Raw genomic sequence first — 17,945 nt, 5'->3', positions numbered from 1 at the left:
GTTTCCTCAGTTTTGATTTTACTTGAAGTAAGTTATCAAAATCAGACACATCCCTGATTGTCCAGAAGTCCGCAAAATATTTGTTGCAAATTGATCTAATAAACCAATTTGGTTGTCTACAGTTATTCGATTCTATTTTGGTGGGTATCATTCATCTTCAATAGTTAGAGGTAGGTGAGGGCTATAAAGGTTTCCTCCCTGCAACCGGTATATTACAGTGAAAGCAATTCAGATCCATTCTACCACACAAACATTTATTAATAACCGGCACAAAGAAGTCATACAGCCTGATCTGTATGTCCAGAGACATTCCATCTCTTATTGTTGCCAACCACCATCTTGTGTGAAAGGTTCACTGGAGGTAGATGTGACGATAGTCTAGCTGTAGGATTCAGCTTACCTTCTAATTAAAGGGCACATCCAAATCCTCCATTAAGTGTCTGAACATAAGATTTGTTGGGACTCCTGAGCCTAATGTGTCATTCCCTAAGAGGTGAAGGTCATTGGGCCAGCTGAGTCCTATATCCAATTTATGCAAGGGTGGGAGTGCCTGAATAATTCTAACTTATCCACTTGTCTTGAACACCAAGGAGTTCCCTAATGAAATATCATTTCTAGTATCCATTGCTCTAATTAACAAACCATTTGAAGAGTTCATCGCTGAAACATTTGAGTGTGGCTTTATAGCCATTAAAAAAATTAAGGTGTGTTTTACATATAGTAAAATTCACCCTTTTTAGGATAGAGTTCTACAAGTTTTGATAAATATATACCATAATCGAGATAGAGAATGCTTTCGTCACCCCCCTCCCAAAAATTCCCTTATGACTTGCTTGTGAGATTAAAAAAGCTTTATTGAGATATAATTTATGTACCATACTGTTCACCCATGTTAAGTGTATAATTAATGATTTTTGGTATGTTACATTATTAATTTTTTAAATTGTGGTAAATATATATATGTAATGAAATTTGCCATTTTAACCATTTTTAAGTGCATAATTCAGTGGCACTAATTATGTTCACAATGTTCTGCAACCATTACCACTATTTCCAAAACGTTTTCATCACTCCGCATATAAACCCTGTACCCATTAGGCATTAAGCAGTAACTCCCTATTTTCCCCTCCCCCAGGCCCTAGGAACCACTGTTCTATCTCTGTGAATATGCCTATCTAGCTACCTCATATAAGTGGAATCATACAATATTTGTCCTTTTGTGTCTGGCTTATTTCACTTAGCACAGTGTTTTTAAGGTTCACCCACGTTGTAACATGTGTCATTCCTTTTTAAGGCTGAATGATAGGGACTTCCCTGGCGGTCCAGTGGTTAAGACTCCGCGCTTCCACTGCAGAGGGCACGGGTTCAATCCTTGATCCCTGGTCAGGGAACTAACATCCCACGTGCCACGCAGTGCCCCCCACACCCCACCAAAAAAAAAAAAAGGCTGAATAATATTCTATTTTATAGATACACCACATTTTGTTTATTCATCTGTCTGTGGACACTTGGGTTGTTTTCCTTTGGCTATTGTGAATAATGCTGTCATGAACGAGTATCTGTTTAGTCTCTGTTTTCAATTCTTTGGGGTATGTACCTAGGAGTGGAATTGCTGGGTCACATGGTAATTCTGTGTTTAGCTTTTTGAGGAACTGCAGAACTGTTCCACAGCAGATGAGCCATTTTACATTCCCACCAGTAACGCACGAGGGTTCCAATTTCTCCACATTCTTGCCAGCACTTATTTCCTTGTAGAAAATTATAGCCATCCTAGTAGGCATGAAGTGGTATCTCACTGTGGTTTTGTGTTACATTTTCCTAATAACTAATGTTGTGCTCATTGGCCATTTGTATATCTTCTTTGGAGAAATGTCTGTTCAAGTCCTTTGCCCATTTTTTTAAACTGGATAGTATGTCTTTTTGTTGTTGAGTTCTTGACTGTGGGCTTTGATGAGAGATTTCAGTTGCTAATTAATCACCCCTGGAGTGTGTATTCTCAGTTAGGGTTCTTCAGATGTTAACAGTGGCGTACTGATAAACATTTAAAGCCTTGATTTATAGCATTTGCCAATTCATGTGGTCCATTTCAAATTACCAGACTGTCCTCGCTAAAGTTACAAAGGCATTGTGAAGGGATGCACAGAATCGACTCTTACTAGCCAGTGCTATTGGGTTTCCAGCACAGCACTAAATGTTAATTAACTGCCCTACAGTGTAGAAAACGAATATACACATACATATCACAGTGTCTATGCTGAAAGTATTTTAAATTGAATTGCAGATATTATAACTAAAATTAAATGAAATAGATTTTCAATTAACAACTCTTTAGGAATAGCTACTATTTGTAGAGCTCATCATATGCTAGACATGTTCCAAGTGTTTGCATATTATCAGTCAACGTAGGAAGCTTAAAGCAAGTTCAGAGTAGGCTGAGACTTGAACCTGGACTCCAGAGCCACTGCATTTGACCTCTGTTTACACTACCTTCTGTCCCATTCGTGGAATTTACTTATTGAGTGTTGACTCCCATAAACAGAGCGAATGGCTTTCTTTTAACCTCAGAGACCCTTCTGTGTTATTCTTTCGCCTTCAGCCTCTCCAAAACCTACAAATTAGAGGTAAAAACCAAAGCCATGTTGGTACTACCTATCAATGAACTGTAGAGGGTTAAAAATATCCTTTTCAGGCTTCCCTGGTGGCGCAGTGGTTGGGAGTCCACCTGCCGATGCAGGGGGCACGGGTTCGTGCCCCGGTCCGGGAGGATCCCCCGTGCCGCGGAGCGGCTGGGCCCGTGAGACGTGGCCGCTGAGCCTGCACGTCCGGAGCCTGTGCTCCGCAACGGGAGAGACCACAACAGTGAGAGGCCCGCGTACCACACACACAAAAAAAATCATTTTCCTGATTGCAAAAAAACCTCCCAAGTTTTGTAAGAAATATGTCAAAAATAGAAAGTGAAAATCCTCCATAATCCCATCTATCAGAGATAATCATTATTAACAGCTTGCATTTATTCTCTCAGATCTTTTATCTTTTTCTGTATTTTTTTTTTTTTTTAACAAAACTGAGATGATTCCTTACAATCTGAAATTTTTCTCATCGGACAGTAGAGTTGGATGCCAGTGCATGTAAGACAACTTCATTCCTTTTAATAGCTACATAATGTCTCTGGTGAGAAAGAAGCATAAGGGAATTTGAAGGGCTGTTTTGAAGAAGGGATCATAGGTGGCACATGGGACAAAAAGGTTGATAACCGCTGTTGGGTACCAGAAACAGAGCACCATTCTGTCTGCTCCCTCCTCCAGAGCTACCATAACTTACTTACCTGGAGTGATAAGATGCACTTAACAATTAATGTTGTTAAGAGTTCCAGGAAAACTCTTCAATAAACTAAGCGACTCGGGGATAAATGTGAGATAAGACTATGTATGAAAATCTTCCACGGGTCTTTAGGGCTTTGCAGCTCTGGTCTTAGAAACCCTATTTGGAATCTTTTTCTTCAACTCCAGTAGGACCTGCTCTGAATTTGAGAAACATTGTTTTCAAAGCAACACAAACTTTGAATTTCTCTTCATCTCCCGCTCATTCTTCAAGATGGCCACCACCAGATCTTCTCGTTCTGACCTGTTGGTTCTCTGATATTCTCCATGGTTGTCAGTGTTTTTGTTTTCTCCTTGGTCCACGCACTTGTCACTAGCAAAGCTCCCATTGACTTTAGCAGGCGTGGCATTTATGATTTTTGCAACTGGGAATTCATGGGAAGAAAGAAGGTTATGGAGGGGAAGGTTTAGCCTGGGAGTAGTAGAAGTGTCTGACAGCCATTATTAGGTGGCTGTCAAAATAGAATGCTTTTACTCTCTGGCATGTATCACTCCAGGGAATGAAATAATCCAAGAATGAGAAGCTCTCAGTTGCCATCTGTCGGTTTGTGATGCTACTTGCTTGTTCTAGTTAACATTGAACACTGACCTCACATGCCACTTGGAGAAACTTCGAGGGAGATAAGATGATCATAGCTGACAGAAGGCCTGTCAAGAGAGATGGGCTAAAGGCCAGAGGTATCCGTTTATCAGGATTTGTCTATCTCACGGTTTCTTTCTCTTTCTCTTGTCTCAGGGAGCTGGCAGCATACTGTTTTTCCCTTTAATACAACACATTTGCATTCTTTTACCAGTTTAAAGAGGTTAGTTTATAGTAGAGGTGGAGGGCTAAGAGGTCTGTGTTGGGGTCAGATGCTTTTTTCTTAATTACAAAGGTAGAAATATGGGTGTTTGAAGCTCATTAATGGACATGTCATTAACTTTCAGATTACACGTGAAGCCTAAGGTTTGTGCAGATATATTTTACTGTGCCTTCTGCTCCATATCCCCTTCAAAGGCAAACTGCTTCATGCCAGTTGTGCTGGGGGGCAGTAGCCATGAACTGTGCCAGGGAGTGGCCCCCTGTCCCCCAAACAGCCCGTTGATCACCTGGTGAGCAGTATGGGCTTGATAAGATGAGCTGGGCCATTCGTTTTCCTCTCCTAGGAAATTAGAATTGGGAAGCTGAGAGACTAAATAAGACAGTTTGCAGCCTGGACGAGAGCCAAAAGATGATGGGGAGGGGGGCAGTCATGTCAGGCCAAGTCCAAGCTGGTGCCAGGAGGAGACAGAAGCCATGAGGAAACCGAGAAGCTAGTAAGAGAGAAGGAGAGAAGCCCTGAGAGACAGTGTAGCTGTTCCTTACCGCCACCTTGAACCCAGAGCCACCTTCCAGTTCTCCGGAGGCCAAGCTTTATCCCGCACTAGGATTCTCATGGGATACCTGTCTTCTTACCATAAACCTCCCTTTTGTTGAGCCAGCTTGAATAGGACTGTTTTCTTTCAATAAAAATTGTCAGTCCAACACTTGTCTTTCGATTTCTTGATAATAGCGAGAACAAAAAAGGTATGTGTTGGTGAAGATGTAGAGAAATCAGAACCCTCGTGCACTGTTGATAGGAATGCAAAATGGTGCAGCTGCTATGGAAAACGGTATGGAGATTCCTCAAAAATAGAACTACCATATGATCAGTAATTCCACTTCTGGGTATTTAGCCGAAGGAATTGACATCAGAAAATCAAAGAGGTATTAGCACTCCAGTGTTCACTGTAGCACTATTCACAATAGCCAAGATGTAGGAACAATCCAGATGCCATCCAAGGATGGATGAATGGATAAAGCAAATGTATATATGCACAGTGGAATATTATTCAGCCTTAAGAAGGAGGAAATCCTGTCATATGCTATGACATGGATGAACCTTGAGGATGTTATGGTAAGTGAAATAAGGCAGTCACACACGGACACATACTGCATGATTCCACTTATCTGAGGTATTTAAATAGTCAACTTCATAGAATCAGAGTAGAATGAAGGTTGCTAGAAGCTGGGAGGGAAGGGTTATTTACCAGGGGCTGGGAAATCGCTAATCAATGGGCCTAAAGTTTCAATTATACAAGATGAACAAGTACCAGAGATCTGCTGTACGACATTGTGCCTATAGTTAACGGTACTTTATTGTACACCTACAGATTTGTTTAGAGGGGAGATCTCATGTTAAATGTTCTTATCACAATCAAATAAAATAGTCAGACCAGATCTAGGTCCACAATTGGAGACTTTGGGGCTCGATTGACAACAGTCGTTTCACATTTAGGGTTAACATCAAGTGTTGAAGACTCTTCTGGGTATTATGGGGAAACAGTGAAAAAACACAGATACCTGATTATTTCTCTCAGGCTCAATGCCGACGTTATGGGCTTTAAATCTGTGTTCCTGGCAAACTGAGAATGAAAAGAGGCAGGGATTCTGACTGTTCATTTATCACCTCACAGCTCTCAACCAACAGGGGGCCTCCTTTATCCAATTTAAGCTCTCAGTAGAATATTTGCCTTTCATTTATTCCTCTTTCCAGTCAACTCTTGATTATTCATGTAATCGGGGACAACATTAATGGGAGTAATAGAAGACCGCCCCACCTTGGCCTCTCTTCTCTGCCACAGCAGCATTAAATTCCAAAAAATGGAAACCAACCATCAGGAGAGGTAAGGAGGCTGTCTCTGTTGAGTTCCTTTTCTGGTGCCAGTAGGAGATTGCTGGAAAGCCAGTGCCATCTGCTTGGATTAGTGTAAAAATACGGGATTTTGAAAAACTAAAATACAGTTGGGGGCAAGTTGACCAGGATGCAATTCTTTCTCTTGCATCTATTTCACCCTCTGTCAGTGTCTCACGTCAGATCACCCAGCTTTCTGATTGGTAACTGATATTCTCAGTTCAAGGTTCGGGACTCAGCCAGCTAAAATTTCCACAGTGGAGTTTCCCAAGGTTTGGTTCTTGAGCCATTTGCATCAGAGTTACCTTGGGTGTTTCTTAGAAATGTTGATTCCTGGGCTGTACCCCAGACCTAGTGAATCCAGGTAAGGGGGAGAGGAATTGACCTGGGAACATGAATTTTACTCCACTCCTCTCCGGGTGATGTTTATGCATACTGAACTTTGAGAATGACTGCTCTGTAAAATGACCTGAGGGGATTTGGAGGGTAGTTCTGGAAAATTACCACCACTTCCATTTCCCTCACTGTTAGTAGACCAAGTGAGCGGATAGGGAAGATGGGGCATCCCTGGCGTCAGAGAGTATTTTTCTGAGTGCAGATAGATAGGGCTTCTCTACTGAAAGGAAAGTGAAGAAAAATGGAGACTCCGCCATGCAAAATTAGATGGTACTTAGCATTCAAATATTTGTTGAATTACTCCCTGAGTAATTGACAGTTGATTGAGCAGGGACACAGGAATGTTGTGTATAAGTTACAGACTTGGTTTGCATCTATGTTTCCTTCTAAAGAGACCACCCTCTTCTCCATTTCTGCATTGTCTTTATCTAGAATGAAAGTAGCTGGTCATCTCCAACATATTTGGGGTTTTGTGGTAATTTAAATATATAAATAGATACTGCATGGTGCCACTCAATGGCTGTACCTAAATATAACCCTACTAATCAAAATGAGGATATTGTGTTTATTTTAAGACAGTGGTTGTAGTGTTCAGTCTTGTTTTTTCAAACACTGGTTCCGTGGAGGAAAGCAAGGTCCTGTGTTTCATTGCTTTCCAAGCATTCCCCAACAACTGTTGAATGGGTTTTGTTCCAAAAGTTTCTTTGGAAATCTATTTAGAATTCAGATTGCATTGTCCCATGGACACAATATTCTTGGGGGTCTGGTTCCCAGACCAGCTGGCAAAAGCCTATTTAATCTGAAATGGAATGGAAGTGCAGTTCCTCAGCCCCTAGCCAGAATTCCTAACAGTGTTTCTATGGGAAAAAAAAGCACCAGAGTTTTAGACCTATGATCCTCGTTACGCATCCGAGTTTCACTCTCTGAGCAGAATCAGGGAGTTGGAGGGAACTTGTTGGAGGGAACAATTCAAACTCCTTCACATGGCTTCCTAGACCTTGTGTGCTCACCTCTCCAGCATTGTTTCTTACGGGTTTCCCCTGGCACTCTATATTATCTAGGCAAAAGGAGCTACTCTGAGTTCCCTGAACGTGTCTTTGTAACCTCTGGGCCATTGAAGGCTTTACCCATTGCTATTCCCTCTGCCAGCGACCTCCTTCCCTGCTGCCCAATGGTGGCTCTGTTACAGGCTCTCAAAACTCTGATCATAGGTTTTATTATGCTGTGATTTGTTTGTTTTATGTCATTTCTCTTTCCTCTTGCCAGACTAAGTGCGCCACAAAAGCCAAGACCATGTCTATGTTAACTCGCTGTTCTTTCCCCAGCACTTAGCATGGTGTCTGGCAGGAGGTAGGTTCTTCATAATATGGCAAGTGAATGAATGATTTAGCCCAGGGGTTCTCAACATTTTCGTAGCTGCTGTACACAAGATGGTCTTCGTGTGCTCAGCAGACTAAGCTGAGGGCTGTGTCAATAAGAAGGTAATATTTGGGTTATATAGAATTCCCAACTGCTGTATCTGTGACTCACCTCTGCTCTCTGACTCAAGAAAGCATATGAAAGCATCTGTATCTGCTTCAATTTCTCCTCATAACATGTGGCAAAAAAGCATTTTGCAAGTGAGAAAGAGTGAGCTGTCGGAGGGATAAGATAAAAATGAATAGATGTGTAAATAATTTTCAAACTTCAGTCCTCTAACTATTATTCATCATAGATCACTTGCCTCACCTCTCTCGCCTGATGAGTCCTACCCATGGGCTGCTACATGGTTCTGAGAAACACAGATCTGGTCCAGTCCTGATGTGGGCTTTGAGATTTAGAAAGGACAAGTCTTTTGCCCGAGTCCATACTTCAGTGAACAGCTGTTCTGGGAATACAGTCTAAGGCTTTTGACTCCCAGGCCATTGTACTTTCTTCCAGAGGTTATATGTTCTATAAATAAAGTCAGCATGCATTGAAAACAACTTAATCCTTCCGTGGATATTCAAGGCAGTCTCAGATCACTTGACCAGGGTCACTACTGGTGATAGATTGAGGGCAACAGGAGGGTGAAGTAATGCAAAAAGTACATTCTCTCATTTAGGTTTGGTTCATTAATGCAAGGCCTGGGGGCAGAGCACAGGGAGTCCAGCTTACCCAAGGCACTGCTTACGGAATTGAGGCTTAACAGATGGCTCTTCATTATGCTAGGATTCCACATCTGCACGGAGTGTAGAGCGTGACTGAATGCTCAGTGGGTATTTCTTGATTATGCGATTTACAAAAATCACTCCTCTGGTGTGATGATAATACCAGTTAGAATTTTTTATACCATTGAACATTTAATTGGTAAGCATGTGGTTTGATAAATGAGGTGGTGGCTGTTATTACTATTATTACTTTTAAGGAGCTCCTGTAGAGTTAGGAGGAGCCTTTCTGCCATTTGGTTTGGGACCCCGCATCAGCTATTAAAAAGTACATGGGGACCTTAAATACCTGTTGCTTAATGTTATTTGTACTTCTGGTTATGATTCTTATGTGTTTCTTCTGCTCACAACAGAATCCGCCATAGGACTGAATGAAAGGAAACAGCCTCATGGGTCACGCTAAGTAAACTTTACCTAAGTAAAGTTCACAGGCATTTAGAAGTGCCGATCTGCTGGTCCCTGGAGAGGAAGGGAAAGCAGGGCTTTTCCAGGTGTAAACCTGTGACCCAAGGTCGGATTCTTGTGGAAGGTATGTGGTTGGCTGGAGAGGACAGCATAGCTCACTTCTCACCTGCCTTTCTGTAGGACACACTCCACAAGTCTCATATCAGGCTGGGTATTTCTCCCTGTGGTGAAGAAGACAGCCAACAGGTGGCTAATTAAAAGGATCATAAGCCCCAAAGCCAACCTCAAGGGCTTGCGAGAGCTAAGCCTCCTTCCACCAGGCCACCCAAAGTCCTCGGAGACTGGTGGGCCAATAGCACAATGAGTGAGAACGGAAAGCACCATTCCCTACTCCCCTTTAAGAAAAGGTAACCTATGGTTTTGTAGTCCTTCAAACTGCCAGTATTTTGCTCCATCCCAGTTTTGCTTCTATGCCACTTTTTTTTTTTTGCGGTACGCGGGCCTTTCACTGCTGTGGCCTCTCCCGTTGAGGAGCACAGGCTCCGGACGCGCAGGCTCAGCGGCCATGGCTCACAGGCCCAGCCGCTCCGCGGCACGTGGGATCTTCCCGGACCGGGGCACGAACCCGTGTCCCCTGCATCGGCAGGCGGACTGTCAACCACTGCGCCACCAGGGAAGCCCCTATGCCACTTCTTTAATGTCACTGAATAAACTCTCGTCTGTCTGTCTGTCTGGATTGAGGGAAACAGAATGAACCTAGAAGGGCTATCCTTGAAGTCACGCACCACCAAATTCTGGGCTGTTTGCATCTGCCTCAGTTTCTCCTTGTAACATGACAAAAAGCATTTTGGTTCTAAGTAACAATGCAAAGCTTTCTGGAGTGAACCAAATGTGAAAAGTGTAATTTGAAGCAGTTCTCAGAAAAGAGCCTCTTCTGGTAAATAAAGGCACCTTTTCCTTATTCTTTCTTATTTTTTTTTCATTTATGCCTTATCACATTTTGTCCAATTTCAGCTCATCGCAGGCTGAATTTTCCTTTTGATGTCTGCTTTCCAGAATAGTCCTCGACTGTAAAAAGGGAACAAAAGGCCAACTCCTTGGCTTTCAATTTGCAGCATCCCCAGCCGTTTCATCTATCTCCTCTAGTTGGGAACAAAACCCAAGCTCCAGGGTCAGAACACATATGGAGGAAGAGCGCTTTTTCAAACTCTAAGCCCACGCGGATTTCATGTTTCATTGTCATACTGCTTTGCGATACAGGGTCAGCTGCCGGTAGGGAAGGTAGAGAGGCCTTGGAGGAAAAAAACTGGTTCACCAAAACAGACATTCCCACTTTGGGGATCAGAAGTTCAATTCAGAAGAAAGCGTGTTCTTAAGGGATTCATTTGCTAATCCAGGGCTGCTTTCCATCTTGAGGGCATGTGTGTCAAGGTACCCAGCCCGGAAGATGAAGCAGGAGTTTGATGTGCTGGTGTTCGGGCGCTTGTTCAGCCACTGTGCCTTTTGTTCTCTAGTTTCCTGTCCATTCTTCAGTGTCTACTTTTCCTCTTCTGCTGCCTTTGGTTGCAAATCACAGAAGACCTATGTCTTTTGTGCTCCTAGCTTGTTGTCTTGGTTACAGACTTCTTTGGCCTGCCTTTTTTTTTTTTTTGAGGGGAATATACTGCTTAAAGAAGAGTTTTAAAAATAGCAACTGAGGGCTCTTTCTCAAAAGATACTGGGGTGTTCAGCAGTGGGTAGAACTAGGGTTTGCAAACCTGGTTGTAGTTTGAAATCGCCCAGTATGCTCTAAAATACTGCTGCCCAGGCCCCAGGCTCACCCAGTTGAATCAGGATTTTGGGGAATGGGCCCCAGGAATTGGGATTTTATTTTAAATTAACTGGCTAGGTGATTCTAATGTGCATTCGGCATTTAGAGCCACTGAGGTGTTTTTTTTTTTATTGAAGTATAATTGATTTCCAGTGTTTCAGGTGTACAGCAGAGTGATTCAGTTATACATATGTATGTATTTTTCAGATTCTTTTCCATTATAGGTTATTACAAGATATTGAATGTAGTTCCTTGTGTTATATAGTAGGTCCTTGTTGGTGATCTATTTTATATATAGTAGTGTATACATTTTAATCCCAAACTCCTAATTTATTCCTCTCTTGCCATTCCCCTTTGGTAACCATAAGTTTGTTTTCTATGTCTATGCATCTATTTCTGTGTTGTAAATAAGTTCATTTGTATCATTAGAACCATTGAGGTTTTTTTTAATAGATCTTCATTGGAGTGTAATTGCTTCACAATACTGTGTTAGTTTCTGTTGTACAACAAAGTGAATCAGTCATATGCATACGTAGGTCCCCATATCCCCTCCCTCTTGAACCTCCCTCACAGAACCATTGAGTTTTAACAGCAAAGCCAAACGGTTGGGTTCCGAGCTGTTTGAGACAGGTGAGGAAAATAGGATCAACCTTTTTGTACCTTAGTTTTTCCTGCCTAGAAGATGCAGCCAGCAAAGTTTGAGGAGCTACAGAGTCTCACTGTGACTGCCCTGTCATTGCTGTCACATACAAAAGAGTGGTACCTTCCCTTCAAAAAAAAATATCCAAGTATCCAGCTGGTTTGGTGTCTGGGCCGTAACGGTGGCTTGAGGCAGTCTCGGGGATTAAAATAAATCTTCCAGTTGCTTGAAGAAGGAGCTTATCTATGGGGAGGCACAGCGATTTCACTTGCCCCACTTTGGACAGAGCCTTCCGGGTGTTTGAATCTGTCCCTTCTCATACTGCAGAAAGTTAGCAGGGTCGGGGCCAATATTTTTATTCTTTGTGAAATTTCCTTTTTAATTGTTTTTCTAACATAGAGGCAACGCCAAGCCTATGATCCAAACCTGAAACATTACAAGAATATGACATGTAGCAAATAAAAGTCCCCTACAAGTCTGTCTCTCACCATCAGTGTGTTTTTCCTTCAGGTTTTATGTTTGATTGGTTGTTACTGAAAAACTCAAACAATTTGAAAGGAATAGAAGGGCGTGTATAATTCTCTCCAACCCCTTACCCCTAATCTGTTATTTTTTTCTCCCCAGAAACAAACCAGCATTACCAGTTTCTTGGAAATCTTGAGAGGCATTCTGTGCATAAACAAGGCTTGAATATATATATGTATATATATTTTTAAAGAAGATGTTGGGGGTAGGAATTAATTAATTAATTAATTAATTTTCGCTGTGTTGGGTCTTAGTTTCTGTGCGAGGGCTTTGTCTAGTTGCGGCGAGCGGGGGCCACTCTTCATCGCGGTGTGCGGGTCTCTCACTATCGCGGCCTCTCTTGTTGTGGAGCACAGGCTCCAGACGTGCAGGCTCATCAGTTGTGGCTCATGGGCCCAGTTGCTCCGCGGCATGTGGGATCCTCCCACACCAGGGCTCGAACCCATGTCCCCTGCCTTAGCAGGCAGATTCTCAACCACTGCGCCACCAGGGAAGGCTTGAATATTTTAAAGTGACTTTTTGATTAGGTAATCACATCTATCCACCTACAAGAGACATTTGTTTGTTTCATTTATTCGTTCAGCAAGTATCTGAGCATCTTGAATGTTCCAGGCATTACATCAGCTTCTGGATCTCTAATAAGGACCAGCGCACAGCCACTGCCCTCCAGGAGCTTACAATCTAGCAGGGAAGATTGACACTTAACAAAGAAACAGCTACTGTCAAATGAGAAATGGTGATGAGTGTTGTGAAGGTAAAGAATGGAGTTTACACGTGTCACTTCCAAAACAGTGGTTGGTAGAGTCCCCTTCCCCAATTTTCTAACGTGGAGGTGTGGATGGGAGATTGGAGGCAAAGACATAAACTGCAACCTTTATTCTTGCCAGCAGTTTTCTTTCCCGCCAGAATTTTCATCCGACAAAACGGCCTGCTGAGAGTTGGGGTAATAATCTACCAGCCAGCTTTGTACTTGGTTGACAGAGTGCTGGCAGTATGCTAGATCAGACCCTTGTCAGACAGACTGAACTTCTTGCAGACAGGAACTATGTCCTGCATCTCTGTGTGTGCCCAGAATGCCAGCAAGGACAAACTGATGCAGGTACTAGGCAACAGGTCCTTTTATTATGTTTTCATTTTATACCTTAGCCGCACTTCAAGAGGTAGGTGTTCTTATTCCCATTTTTAAATAAGAAAACTGAGGCTTAATGAGGCAGGTGTGTGTGTGTGTGTGTATGTACGTATGTATGTGTATACATATATATATATATATATCCCTTCTTTATTTTTTTTTTTAGAAGATGTTGGGGGTAGGAGTTTATTAATTTATTTTATTTATTTTTGCTGTGTTGGGTCTTCGTTTCTGTGCGAGGGCTTTCTCTAGTTGTGGCAAGTGGGGGCCACTCTTCATCGCGGTGCGCGGGCCTCTCACTATCACGGCCTCTCTTGTCACAGAGCACAGGCTCCAGACGCGCAGGCTCAGTAGTTGTGGCTCACGGGCCTAGTTGCTCCGCGGCATGTGGGATCCTCCCAGACCAGGGCTCGAACCCGTGTCCCCTGCATTGGCAGGCGGATTCTCAACCACTGCACCACCAGGGAAGCCCTATAGCTCCCTTCTTTAAAAATACTCCTGTTCCCCTCCCCCCCCGCAATTCCATGACCATAGTCATAGAGCTTCTCGGTGGCAGAGCTCTGCAAACATTTGCTGGCCCACGTGGCTGTGACCCTGACACAGTTGGTTCCCTTCCTGCAGGGAACTGGATACCATCCATCCCTCCCACAGGTTGGCCCAGGCTCTGTTCCTTCAGAGTTGTCTGGAAGAGTTTTAAGACAACCAGGTTATCTGTCCTGTTCTAAATATTTTTCTGGGATTGAGGTCAAGGTAGCAGCATGATCCTGTCCTAAATCGGCCAGAGGAGGAGGACTCCCGTGGCTCCCCAATGGTCATGCGTCTCTGTACTCACTGCCCCTCTTCCCTCCTCTTCCAGCTTGTGTCTTGGGCTGTGCTGTAGACAGGGAACAGAGTCACACTTGCACAGGTTTCCTGGGGAGCGTTTCTGTGTCTGACCCTATGTTAGGGACTATGGGGCGTGGAGGCAGAGGAAACTTCTCAAAAGGCAAATGGGGGAGACAAAAGGTAGTATTGGCTACAAACACGTCTTTGCAATCAGACAGTTCTGTGTTCAAGGCCTGACTGACTTAGTCGTGTGACCTTAGACAAGTTACTTAACCTTTCCTTAGCTCAGTTTCCTCATGTAAACGGAGGTGAGTTGGGGTGGGGAATAGCACTTACCTCATAGGATTGCTATGAGGAATACATGAATATAGTGCCTAGTGAAGCACTCAATAAATAATAGTTGCTGCTGTTATTATTATTATTAACATTAATCTCATCATCATCACTACTACTACCGTTATTATTTACAACAGTAAGGTGCGATAAGTGTATAGTAGCAATACATGCAGATGGTGTTCAGAAAAGGAATGATCAATTGGGCAAGTGTTATCCAGGAACTGTCCGGAGGAGGTAGAGGTGGAATGAAATATGCCGGGTAGAGCAAATATGAAAGTAGGAGGCCGAACTGGACTGGAGTGGGGACGAAAAGTAACAAACCCAACATCTGGCATATTTGGACCCTGTTACTAGCTCACCTGTCTTCACGGCCCATCTTTCCAGCTATTTATGGCTCCCCATAGGAGTCCTACATTACGGCTTGCGGTTTAGATGTGGTAGTCAGAGGGGGACTTGTTTCTGGCTGGGACTTAGAAGGTGTCTGTGCCACAGTAGAGTTGACATGGGTCCCAACTCTGCAACTTGGTTGGTGGGTTCAAAGCCTAATTTTTATCAGCTTGCCTAGGGATGTTGGTTTCACGCTCCCAACCTTACAAAAGACTGCTTGATTAACCACAAGGTGAATATGAATGGATCGATGATGGGAGAGAGATCTGTATAGACACATAACACTTGTGTCTATGTCAGGTCATACCTTTCCTGATAGCAAGATTCCTGAAGCCAAATTAAACAGGGGCTTATTTGATAACCTAAAATCAGAACCTAATGGAATTGAAGGGTCTTATGAAAGAGACCATGTAGGTATATCACACCTTTGTATTGACAAGAACATGGGTCCTTTTCTCTCTCCACCGCTGGAAAAAACATCAGTGACAGTTTTTCTCTTGGATGTTTCTGTTTTCTATTTCCATGCAAACACTGTGTGTGTTAAGACCATGTTACTCTCCTGAGTTTCTTTTCCATCTTCTTCATAAGATTTGGAAAATACCCACTTCTCAACAACAATATAGTTAGAGTGATTTCTTCTCATTGAGTGCTCTTTTTGGCTTTGTTCCCAAATTCTGATATTTCCAAGCAGGGCCGCCACGAATGGCTGTGCACTGCACAACCCTAGGAGAGGATGCCATTCACATAGACTATAAATGAATGGCGCCACTAGGGTTGTGCAGGGCACAACCTACACAACTGTACTCGGCGGCCCTGGCATAATGTAATGTCAGCTTTCTTCATCTTGAGCAGGTTTCTGGGAGAGGTAGAGACTAGCAGTTTGGAACCATTCTCAGGGACTTATTAAGGGGGGGTGGGGCTTGAAGCTGTGAGCTGCTGCTGTAGCTAGGAAAGGAAGAGAGAAGTGCAGTTATGGCTTTGAGAGGATTATCATCTGGCAGTGGGAACCATCATACAGGAGGACTACTTATGTTCATTCTTTTAGTAAATAAATTTTTGAGGCCCTCATAGAGGGTTGAAGAACAGGAAGGATTTGCATAGGAGGGAGCATTTGAACTGGGCCTTGTAAGAGAAGCAGAGTATAAACATGTGAAGATGAATTGTGAGGAGAGAGTTCCAGGGGAAAGGACTAGCAAGAGGAAAGACAAAGATAGGAAACTGCGTGGAGTATATGGGTAATGGTAAATAATTCAGTTTGGTTTGTGAAAAAGGGTAGTGAGCGATAACGCTGGTGGGGAAGATCAAATGATGATGGGGGAGGGGAGGGATCTGGATGCCAAATTAAAGAGTTTGGACTTTATTCAACAAGCAATAAGGAGCCATCTGAAGTTTGTTTTTTTTTTAAATGGTTTATTGAGATATAATTCATTACCGTACAGTTCACCCACTTAAAGTGTTCAATCATTGGTTTTTAGTGTATTCACAGGTATGTGTAGCCATGACTACAGTCAGTTTAGAACATTTTCACCACCTCAAAAAGAAGCTCCATACCTTTTAGCTAACATTCCCCTACCTGTCCTCCCATCCCCCTAGCTTGAAGCACTGACTGCCCTGCTGCTTTCGGCTTCTATAGACTTGCCTATTCTGGACATTGCAGAAATGGAGTCATATAATATATAGTCTATTTTGACTGACTTCTTTTACTTAGTATAATGTTTTTAAGGTTCATTCATGTCACAGTGTGTACAAGAACTTCATCCCTTTTTATGGCCAAATAATATTCCATTGTATAGGTATACCACATTTGTTTATCCATTCGTCCGTTGATGAGTATTTGGGTTGTTTCCACCTTCTGGCTATTATGAATAATGCTGCTATGAACATCCATGTATAAGTTTTTATGAGCATTTCTCTTGGATATATACATAGGAGTGGAATTACTGGGTCATATGATAACTCTGTTAACTTTTTGAGGAACTGCCAACCTGTTTTCCCATATTGCAGCACCACTTTACATCCCTGCTAGCAGTGTATGAGGTTTCCAATTTCTCCGCATCATCATGAATACTTGAGATTGTCATTTTATTTTAGCCTTGCTTGTGGGTGAGAAGTGGTATCTCACTGTATATTTGATTTGCATTTCCCAATGACTGATGATATTGAATAACTTTTCATGTGTGTATTGGTCATTCGTATGTCTTTTTAGAAAAAAATGTCTATGCAAATCCTTAGCCCACTTTTTAACTATCGTCTTTTTATTATTGAGTTTTGAGAGCCACTTATGTATTCTGCATACTAGACCCGTATCAGAGACAAGATTTGCAAAAATTTTTTCCCATTCTTTGGGTTGTCTTTTTACTTTCTTGATAATATACTTTGAGGCAGAAAATATTTTAATTTTCATGAAGTCCAGTTTACCTATATTTTCTTTTGTTGCTCATGCTTTTGGTGTCACATCTAAGAATCCATTGCTAAATTGGGATCATGAAGATTTACCATTATGTTTACTTTTAAGAGTTTTATACTTTTTGCTTTTATATTTAGGTTTTGATTCATTTTGAGTTAATTTCTGAACACAATTGTGAGGTAGGGGTCCAAATGTCATTCTTATACATGTGGAAATCCAGTTGTCCCAGCACCATTTTATTTTTTAACTGGGATATAGTTGTTTTACAATGTTGTGTTAGTTTCTACTGTACAGTGGAGTTCCCTGTTATACAGCAGGTTCTTATTAGTTATCTATTTTATACATATTAGTGTATATATGTCAATCCCAATTTCCCGGTTCATCCTGCCCCACCCCCCTTTTCCCCCCTTGGTGTCCATATATCTGTGTTGCTATTTCTGCCTTGCAAACTGGTTGATCTGTACCATTTTTCTAGATTCCACATATATGCGTTAATATACAATATTTGTTTTTCTCTTTCTGACTTCACTCTGTATGACAGTCTCTAGGTCCATCCACATCTCTACAAATGACCCAATTTCATTCCTTTTTATGGCTGAGTAATATTCCATTGTATATATGTACCACATCTTCTTTATCCATTTGTCTGTTGATGGGCATTTAGGTTGCTCCCATGACCTGGCTATTATAAATAGTGCTGCAATGAACATTGGGGTGCATCTGTCTTTTTGAAGTATGGTTTTCTCTGGGTATATGCCCAGTAGTGGGATTGCTGGGTCATATGGTAATTCTATTTTTAGTTTTTTAAGGAACCTCCATAATGTTC

General features: G+C 42.3%; 1 protein-coding gene across 28 annotated transcripts in view; it reads left to right on the top strand.

Annotated features, from left to right (window-relative positions):
• Positions 1 to 17,945, top strand: part of TMEM164 (transmembrane protein 164) — a 161,407-nt gene that overhangs the window by 42,620 nt on the left and 100,842 nt on the right. Inside the window, exon 1 of one of the 28 annotated variants that reach the window (XM_060137762.1) lies at positions 5,954 to 6,065. The exons of 26 other annotated variants lie outside the window; for them this stretch is intronic. The gene's annotated coding sequence lies outside the window, so the exon portion shown is untranslated. Of the gene's footprint in view, positions 1 to 5,953; positions 6,066 to 17,945 lie in introns of those variants that run through there. One more of the 28 variants, XM_060137758.1, reaches the window with a different exon arrangement.

Source organism: Lagenorhynchus albirostris, chromosome X (assembly GCF_949774975.1).
Source record: "Lagenorhynchus albirostris chromosome X, mLagAlb1.1, whole genome shotgun sequence".
Taxonomy (NCBI): domain Eukaryota; kingdom Metazoa; phylum Chordata; class Mammalia; order Artiodactyla; family Delphinidae; genus Lagenorhynchus; species Lagenorhynchus albirostris.
This window is presented reverse-complemented; position numbering and strand designations above follow the sequence as displayed.